Below are 10,288 nucleotides of genomic sequence, written 5' to 3'. Positions count from 1 at the left end.
TGGACTTCCATTGGAAGATCCTCATCAGTTCTTAGCTGAATTCTGGCAAATCTGTGACACTGTCAAGACTAATGGGGTTGACCTTGAGGTCTACAGACTTATGCTATTCCCTTTTGCTGTAAGAGACAGAGCTAGGATATGGTTGAACTCACAACCTAAAGAAAGCCTGAACTCTTGGGAAAAGCTAGTCAATGCCTTCTTGGCAAAGTTCTTTCCACCTCAAAAATTGAGTAAGCTTAGAGTGGAAGTCCAAACTTTCAGACAGAAGGAAGGTGAATCCCTCTATGAAGCTTGGGAAAGATACAAACAACTGATCAGAAAGTGTCCTTCTGACATGCTTTCTGAATGGAGCATCATAGGTATTTTCTATGATGGTCTCTCTGAACTATCCAAGATGTCTTTGGATAGCTCTGCTGGAGGATCTCTTCATTTGAAGAAGACGCCTGCAGAAGCTCAAGAGCTAATTGAAATGGTTGCAAATAACCAATTCATGTACACTTCTGAAAGGAATCCTGTGAACAATGGGACAAGTCAGAAGAAAGGAGTTCTTGAGATTGATACTCTGAATGCCATATTGGCTCAGAACAAAATATTGACTCAGCAAGTCAATTTGATTTCTCAAAGTCTGTCTGGAATGCAAAATGCACCTGGCAGTACTAAGGATGCTTCATCTGAAGAAGAAGCTTATGATCCTGAGAACCCTTCAATGGAAGAGGTGAATTACATGGGAGAACCCTATGGAAACACCTATAATTCTTCATGGAGAAATCATCCAAATTTCTCATGGAAGGATAAACAGAGACCTCAACAAGGTTTCAACAACAATAATGGGGGAAGAAACAGGTTTAGCAATGGCAAGCCTTTTCCATCATCTTCTCAGCAACAGACAGAGAATTCTAAGCAGAGCCACTCTGACTTAGCAACCATGGTCTCTGATCTGATCAAAACCACTCAAAGTTTCATGACTGAAACAAGGTCCTCTATTAGAAATTTGGAGGCACAAGTGGGACAGTTGAGCAAGAAAATTACTGAACTCCCTCCTAGTACTCTTCCAAGCAATACAGAAGAAAATCCAAAAGGGGAGTGCAAGGTCATCAACATGGCCAAATTTGGAGAGGAGGAAGAGGCAGTGAACGCCACTGAGGAAGACCTCAATAGACGTCCACTAGCCTCCAATGAGTTCCCTAATGAGGAACCATGGGAATCTGAGACTCAAAATGAGACCATAGAGATTCCATTGGACTTACTTCTACCTTTCATGAGCTCTGATGAGTATTCTTCCTCTGAAGAGGATGAGTATTGATGACAAGTCATCATATACCCATTTTTCAAGCTAATTTCACTTGTTTTGTTAGCATTTATGCACTTTCTTGCATCCTAAGTAAGTGATTTGGAGTGAAAATGCATAACTTCTTTAAATCAAACAACCACCATGAAATTAATGTTAACTCATGAGGTTTAAGCTAAATTTAATTGATTTTTAATTGATTTATAAGCCTTGTGAATTTAGTGATACTTGGAGTGGTTGTTTTGGTTTATTGTAGGTGAAGAAAAGAAAAAAAGGAAAAGCGTGGCCTAAGGAAATGTGGCCCAAGGAAGAGAAAGTGTGGTCAAAGAGAGGAAAAGTGTGCCGCATGCAATGGGGGGAGGCAAGCATTGCCCTCCACAAGGGCACACTGCCCTCTAGGAGGGCAACATAAGGGAACCAAGCATAAAAGGCAACTCTGCCCTGCCCACTACAAGGGCAGAGCACAAATCTGTGCCTTGGAATCAAGAAGAAGAAAATGTTGCCCTGCCCTCCACAAGGGCAGTATCGGGCTCACAAGGGGAGAAAATCAATTGAAAATGTCTCCAAATGCTTGCAACAAGAGTTGAACACGGGACCATGAGGAAGCAAGGAACTAAGTGCCAGCACCGTGCCAAGAAAGCCAAGGAAATTAACTAGCGTGTGTTTCTGCTAGGACTCGAACGCGGGACTTCATTTTGGAAACATTGCCCTGCCCTCCGCGAGGGCAGGGCAGCATTTTGTGTGTGGCATGATTCTGGCGCACCAAGAAACGAGTTTGGCGCACCAAGGAACGATCCTAGCAGCACCAGCGCGCACCATAGCACCCATCTGGCGCACCAAATTTTCCTGCCCTGCCCTCCGCGCGGGCAGGGCAGCGTTCTGCGCACCAAGACCGCACCAAGCCGCACCATGCACGCACCAAGCACCATTTTCTGCCCTGCCCTCCACAAGGGCAGGGCAGCCTCCTGGAAGCAACTTCTCATGGGCCAAAAATTGAATTAAAAATCCAATTTAATTCAATTCTTCACCAAATCAAAAGCCCATCCAAATCCCAACATCCAAGAATAGAAAGTGTATAAATAGGAGTTAGTTTGATGTAAATAGCACTTTTACTTTTACTTCCATTTTTACCTTTACTTTCATCTTTGGCACTTTGAATTTTCCTTGAACCTTTACTATTATTTTGAGCTTGGGCAACCTCTCTTGGTGACTTCACTGAGATTTCAGAGAATTGGGGAGGAGAATTGATCTCTCTTCTTCCTCGTTCTTGCTTGGGCATTTTTAATTTTCTTGTTTTGAGTTTTGGGTGTGAAGAGTTGAGGAAATTCTGTCTCAACCTCCATTCAAAATCTCTTTAATCCCTTTCTGCATAATTAAATTCAATTTCAATTTCCTTTACTGTTTCTTCTTCAATTTCTTGTCAATAGCTTTGTGAACTTGGATCTGGGAAGGCAATTGAGATCTAGGCTTTGCTACCTAGTCTCTGGAGACATGAGATCCTAATTTACTTTTGGTTCTTCTATGAACCTTTGCTGCATTTAATTTCCTTCTGTTTAAATTCCAATTGCTTCTAATCCAATTTCTGTTCTATTGATTATTGCAACTCAATTTCTCTTGTTTAAATTCTGCAATCCCTGTCCTCAAATCCCTTTTACATTCAAGCACTTTATATTCCTTGCAATTTAAGTTACTGCAATTTACATTTCTTGCACTTTAAGTTTCAGTCATTTACTTTCTTGTTCTTTAAGATTCAGTCCTTTTACTTTCCTGCTCTTAAGTTTACTGCAATTTTCCCTTCCCCCTTTACATTCCAAGCAATTTAGCTTCTGTTAAAATACAAATTACTCAACCAATACTTGATTCGCTTGACTAAATCAACCACTAAACTAAAATTGCTCAATCCTTCAATCCCTGTGGGATCGACCTCACTCATGTGAGTTATTATTACTTGATGCGACCCGGTACACTTGCCGGTGAGTTTTGTGTCGGATCGTTTTCCGCACATCAAGTATGTCACTGAAGAGCAAGTTGCTAAATACCTTGGAGCAATCATGAAGCTAAATGACAAGTTATTTGGTAATGAGACTTGGGAGGGTGAACCCCCTTTGCTCACCAAAGAACTGGAAGACTTGTCTAGGCAGAGATTACCTCAAAAGAGACAAGATCCTGGAAAGTTTTCAATACCTTGTACCATAGGCACCATGACCTTCAAGAAGGCTCTGTGTGACTTAGGGTCAAGTGTAAACCTCATGCCTCTCTCTGTAATGGAGAAGCTAGGGATCTTTGAGGTACAAGCTGCAAGAATCTCACTAGAGATGGCAGACAATTCAAAGAAACAAGCTTATGGACTTGTAGAGAATGTTCTGGTAAAGGTTGAAGACCATTACATCCCTGCTGATTTCATAGTCCTAGAGACTGGGAAGTGCATGGATGAATCCATCATCCTTGGCAGACCCTTCCTAGCCACAGCTAAGGCTGTGATTGATGTTGATAGAGGTGAACTGATCATTCAAGTGAATGAAGGATCCTTTGTGTTTAAGGCTCAAGGATATCCCTCTGTCACCATGGAGAGGAAGCATGAAGAGCTTCTCTCAAAGCAGAGTCAAACAGAGCCCCCACAGTCAAACTCTAAGTTTGGTGTTGGGAGGCCACAACCAAACTCTAAGTTTGGTGTTGAACCCCCACATTCAAACTCTAAGTTTGGTGTTGGGAGGTTCCAACATTGCTCTAAGTATCTGTGAGGCTCCATGAGAGCCCTCTGTCAAGCTACTGACATTAAAGAAGCGCTTGTTGGGAGGCAACCCAATGTTATATTTTCCTTTGTTATTTTATGTTTTCTGTAGGTTGATGATCATGAGAAGTCACAAAATCAATTGAGAAAGCAAAAATAGAATGAAAAACAGGAAGAAAAACAGCACACCCTGGAGGAAGAACCTACTGGCGTTTAAACGCCAGTAAGGCTAGTAGATGGGCGTTTAACGCCCAGTCTGGCACCATTCTGGGCGTTTAACGCCAGAAAGGGGCACCAGACTGGCGTTAAACGCCAGAAAAGGGCAAGCACTTGGCGTTAAACGCCAGAAATGGGCACCAGCCCGGCGTTTAACGCCAGAATTGGCTCAAAACGCATTTTTTCATGCCATTTGGTGCAGGGATGACTTTTCCTTGACACCTCAGGATCTGTGGACCCCACAGGATCCCCACCAACCCCACCACCCTCATTCTTCTTCACCCATTCACCAATCACCTCAATACCTCTTCCCCAAAAACCCTTTACCTATCAAATCCCATCTTTCTCTTCACCACTCACATTCATCCTTCATAAAACCCCACCTACCTCACCATTCAAATTCAAACCACTTTCCCTCCCAATCCCACCCATAATGGCCGAACCCTACCCCTCCCCTCACCCCTATATAAACCCATCTTCATTCCTTCATTTTCACACACCCTAAATACTACTTCTTGTAAATCATGTTGCTTGTATGCGAAGTTTGTATTCGTAGGTTTTGATGAATGACAAACCAACAAACGACATGAAAGACAAACCAACAAACAACTTGAATGGACAAGCAACATTCAACGTTGAGGAATGAAGAGTTGAAAGCAACACAACAACAACAAGAAACTCAAGTGCACAACATTTGAAGACAAGTATAGTGTCTTAGGACTTAGGTAACTTCTTGTTAAGAACCAATTGCTAAATCTCTCAACACACACTCACAAAATGTTTTGATGCACATCTTACAATTCGATGCTAGCCAAATGGTTTAAAACTTGTTTTCAAAGGTACAAAAGCATAGGAATTGACTCCAACAAATTTGAGATCAATCCTAAGTATTTTGAAGTGATTTTAAGCTATTCTTTAAGGTTTGTATCGATGCACACTCATCTTGCATCGATGCAAAGCATGCGACGACTTGTTGCATCGATGCAAAGATGTTTGCATCGATGCAACCTAGCTGAAAATTCAAATTTCAGCTTCAAAGACACATTTGCATCGATGCAAAGTGTTATGCATCGATGCAAATGATTCAAAAACATAAAAAACGGCTAGTTTTGACAAAAAGGCTCCATCCCATTAACTCCCCAACGTTTCTAAGGTTTGGGGAGTCTATAAATAGATGGATTGAAGCCTTATTTCATATACTTGAGTATTTGCAAACTATCTTGTTCATATTCTTTCACTCTACACATTTTTTAAGGTGTTATAATAGACAATTTGAGAGAGCAATATCAATTGGTTCAATAGTGCTAAACTTGTAATCATACACTCTTCTAGAGAGTACTCATTTTGTCTCAACAATTCTTTGAGAATTGTTTTCTTGTACACTTTGTAAATTGGAGTGTGATCTCCAAGGTTGAGTCAAGAGTTATAAACACTATAGTCGGTGAGGATACCAAAGAGGTATACTAAGTACTCAAGGCAAATCTTAGAGAAGGTATCTCTAAGTGGAGTGGGTTAGTATACGAGTGGTGATCATATACCGTGAGGTGTTAGAAACTAAAGACTCGGATTGTAAAAGGTTTTGCGCGAGCACCTTGAAGCTTGGCAATAGTGGAACTTCTCAATAGCGATTGAGAAAGAAAGTGGACGTAGGACAAGGATTGTGCCGAACCACTCTAAATAGCGTTTGCATCTCTCCAAACTCATCTCTTCAATATTATTGTCTTTTACCTTTGAGCAAATAAATTGTGATCGAAAAGTAGCTTCGTAAGTACTTAAGGAATAGCTTAAGTCCGATTGGTGAAAAGCTTGATCAATTTATTTGAGTTGGTGTCTATTGGAAAGTAAAAGCTCCTTATAAATGCTTAGCAATTGAGTTAAGCTCTTGGAAAAATACTAGTACAATAACACTTTTGTATATTGTCTTTAACTTTCGCAAAAAGATTCATTGTTGGTGCAATACTCAATTCACCCCCCCTCTTGAGTAATTGTGCATAGGTTCTACAAGTGGTATCAGAGCCTAACCCTTTGAAAGACTTAACCGTTTAAGGGAAAAGATCATGGCAAGCACAAGCTTTAACAACAACAACATTAGTGAAGGTAACTCAACTGCTAGACCCCCTCTTTTTAGCGGAACAAATTACTCTTATTGGAAAAATAAGATGAGAATTTGGATCCGTTCTCAAGATGTGAGAATTTGGAAAGTGATTGAGAATGGAAATCACATTCCAACAAAGACAACAAGCGCTAAAGAAGGAGAAGTCTCCGTCTCAAAGCAAGTACCGAAAGGAGAAGATGAATATAGTGACGATGATTGGAAGAAAGTGGCAATGAATGATAAAGCCATCAACTTCATTCATTGTGCACTTAACGAGCATGATTATATGAAGATCTCAACATGTGAAACGCTAAAGAGATTTGGGATAAAACTCCAAATCACTTACAAAACCGACACGTTAAAGAATCAAAGGTATTTAGTTGGTTCATGAATGGGAAAATTTTAAAATGAAAGATGAGAGCATTGAAGAAGCTCTTGAAAGACTCTCCAAGATCTTCAACAATCTAAGCATGCTTGGCACAAAATACAATGATAAACAAATTGTGACCAAGGTGCTTACAAGCCTTACACCAAAATGGAACTCCAAAGTGAACGCCATGTGGAAGGAAGGCTCTATGATCAACTTACATTTGATCAACTACGAGGTAATCTTCTCACCTATGAAATGACTATGCTAAATAGACAAAGATGAAAAGATTCAATAAGTTTGCAATGAAGAAAAACTTCAAGAGCAAAACAAAGGTACCAAAATGCTATAAGTGGAGAGTTGGACACATCAAACAAACCAATTGTCCAAAACTTCAAAAGGAGGACAAAAACAAGAAATTTAAGAAAAGGAGAAAGCATACATATCATGGGAGAACGAGGATGAATCCGACTCCGATGACGACGAGGTACAAATCTTTGCTTAATGGCAAGCGAAGAAGGTTAGTGATGACAACTCCACTTCTTTTAATTTACAAGATGAATATGATGCCTTACTTGAGGTGTACACAAAACTTACCCAAGATTATTCTCTCCTAAGAAAAAGAATATGGATCTTTTAAAACAAAATGAGATGTTGAAAACGAATATCAATCTTGGAAAAGATAAGTGTAGCACAAGTAAAAAGATAAGTGTAGCAAGTAGTGATCCATACAAATCTTGTAAAATGCATGAAAATGAAATTACACAATCTTAAGAACACTTTAGCTAAGTTCAATGAATCTTCAAAGAACTTAGATAAAATGTTTGAAAACCAAAAGCATGTTCATAAGGAAGGTTTAGGTTTTGAAAAGGAAAATTTAAAAATACTAAACTCCTATTAGGCACCGCAAGCCCAAAAGGCAAGCATGCCTAAAAGGAATGAAGCCTTTAAACATCCTCCTCAACATGCTTCATTTAGAAATTATAATCACAATGCATATAGATCAAAAGATGTTGCATTTAGGAAACAACCTAGGCAACCATTTAGAAAAATGCATAGGATGCATATCCAAATGTCATATGTCATTATTGTATAAAGTAGGTCATATAGCACCCGTATGCTTTACTAGAATTAAACATATAAACTTTCGTAGTCAAGATACGAGATGGGCACCTTATGGGCTTATGCTCATACTAACCATCAAGGACCCAAATTCACTTGGGTACCTAAATCCCAATTTTAATTGTTTTGTAGGTACGTGTTGGAGCTAAGGATACAAATTGGTATGTTGATAGTGGATGCTCCAAACACATGACCGGCGATGAATCAAAGTTCACCGCAATAGAGCCTACAAACGGAGGAAACGTGATCTATGGAGACAACAACACCGGCAAAGTAATCGGCGTTGGAAAAGTTGGTAAAAATCTTCTACCTCCATAGATAATGTTATACTTGTCAAAGGTCTCAACATAATCTCCATTAGTGTTAGCCAACTTTGTGACAAAGGAAACTTAGTCACCTTTGATTCAAAATGTTGTTTGATAAAAAGGCAGACACTAATGAAATTGTGCTAATTGGGCACCGTGTTGACAATGTATACATGATTAATCTAAATGAAGTTTCCTCAAATGATGTGAAATGCCTTGTTAGTAAAAAATGATGAAACTTGGTTATGGCATCGTAGAGTAGCTCATGCTAACATGGACTATCTTAGCAAGTTGGTCTCTAAAGAAGAGTTAGTAATTGGCTTACCAAAGCTACGTTTTGAAAAGACGTCCTTTGCGACGCATGTCAAAAGGGAAAACAAGTAAAGGCCTCTTTTAAAATCCAAAAATTGTTTCAACAACAAGGCCATTACAACTTTTGCACATGGATTTATTTGGTCCTTCTAGGACTATGAGCTTTGGTGGCAATTACTATGCTTTAGTTATTGTTGATGATTACTCTCGATTTACATGGACCTTGTCCTAGCAACAAGAGTGATGCATTTCGAGCATTCAAAGATTAGCCAAAGTTATTCAAAATGAAAAGAATTTGCATATATCATCTATTAGAATGATCATGGTGGAGAATTTGAAAACAATCTTTTTGAAACTTTTTGTGAAGAAAATGGCATTGAGCATAATTTTTCCTCTCCTAGAACACCACAACAAAATGGTGTGGTTGAAAGGAAAAATCGTCATTTAGAAGAATGGCGAGAACTATGCTCAATGAGGCTAATATTCCTAAGTACTTTTGGGCGGATGCGGTTAGTACCGCGTGTTATGTTATGAATAGGATTATCATTCGACCTATTCTTAAGAAAACACCGTACGAATTGTACAAAGGAAGAAAGCCAAATATTTCCCACCTTCACGTCTTTGGTTGTAAATGCTTTATTCTAAATAATGGAAAAGATAACTTAGGCAAATTTGATGCTAAGGCTGATGAAGAAATCTTCTTAGGCTACTCTTTAACTAGCAAAGCTTTTAGAGTATATAAAAACGCATCATGACTATGGAAGAAAGTATTCATGTCGCTTTTGATGAAACTAACCGTTGTTGTGCTAGAAAAGATTTTGATGAAAATGTAGAAAACTTGATTCACTAAATTTGAATGGTGAAGACAAAGAAAAAGATTTAAATGAAGCCTCTACAAGCTCAACAAGGATAGTGTTCAAGTTGAAGAAATTGAACCATCACAAGCACAAATAAATGCACTTCCAAAGGATTGGCGTACTTCAAGGATCATCCTCTAGACAACGTCATTGGTGATGTTTCGAAAGGGGTACAACTCGATCCACTTTTAGAAATTTATTTACATATAGTGCTTTTGTTTCTCAAATTGAACCATCTACCATTGAGTCCGCAATTGATGATGAACATTGGGCTATAGCAATGCAAGAGGAGCTTAACCAATTCAAACGAAATGACGTTTGGGAATTGGTGCCTAAACCAAGTAATCAAACAATTGTAGGAACAAATGGGTTTTTAGAAATAAACTCGATGAAAATGGTACAATTGTTAGAAACAAAGCTAGATTAGTAGCTAAAGGTTATAATCAAGAGGAAGGCATTGATTATGACGAAACTTATGCTCCCGTAGCTAGATTAGAAGCAATTAGGATGTTACTTGCTTTTGCATCCTCTTATAACTTCAAACTTTATCAAATGGATGTTAAGAGTGCCTTTCTTAATGGTTTCATTCAAGAAGAAGTATATGTTGAACAACCTCCCGTTTTGAGGATTATGAAAATCCAATCATGTTTTTAAACTCAAGAAAGCTCTTTATGGTCTTAAACAAGCTCCAAGAGCTTGGTATGAACGTTTGAGCAAGTTTTTAATAGAAAATGGTTTTAGAAGAGGGAAGGTTGATACAACTTTATTTATCTTGATTGAAAACAAAAATATCCTTTTGGTACAAGTTTACGTCGATGACATAATATTTGGTTCAAATCACTTTGCAAGTTTTCTCAAACCTCATGCAAAGTGAATTTGAAATGTCCATGATGGGCGAACTCAACTTCTTCCTTGGTCTTCAAATCAAACAAGGAAAAGAAGGAACTTTCGTTAGCCAAACCAAATATTGCAAGGAACTGCTCAAAAGATTTGGA

General features: G+C 38.8%; 1 non-coding gene across 1 annotated transcript; it reads right to left on the bottom strand.

The window, feature by feature from the left end:
• Window positions 1-232: 232 nt before the first annotated feature.
• On the bottom strand, window positions 233-340 carry LOC130953311 (small nucleolar RNA R71). Its single transcript, XR_009075481.1, has one exon. It is a non-coding gene; the product is annotated as a small nucleolar RNA R71 (small nucleolar RNA).
• Window positions 341-10,288: the final 9,948 nt, after the last annotated feature.

Source organism: Arachis stenosperma, chromosome 9, assembly GCF_014773155.1.
Source record: "Arachis stenosperma cultivar V10309 chromosome 9, arast.V10309.gnm1.PFL2, whole genome shotgun sequence".
NCBI lineage: Eukaryota > Viridiplantae > Streptophyta > Magnoliopsida > Fabales > Fabaceae > Arachis > Arachis stenosperma.
This window is presented reverse-complemented; position numbering and strand designations above follow the sequence as displayed.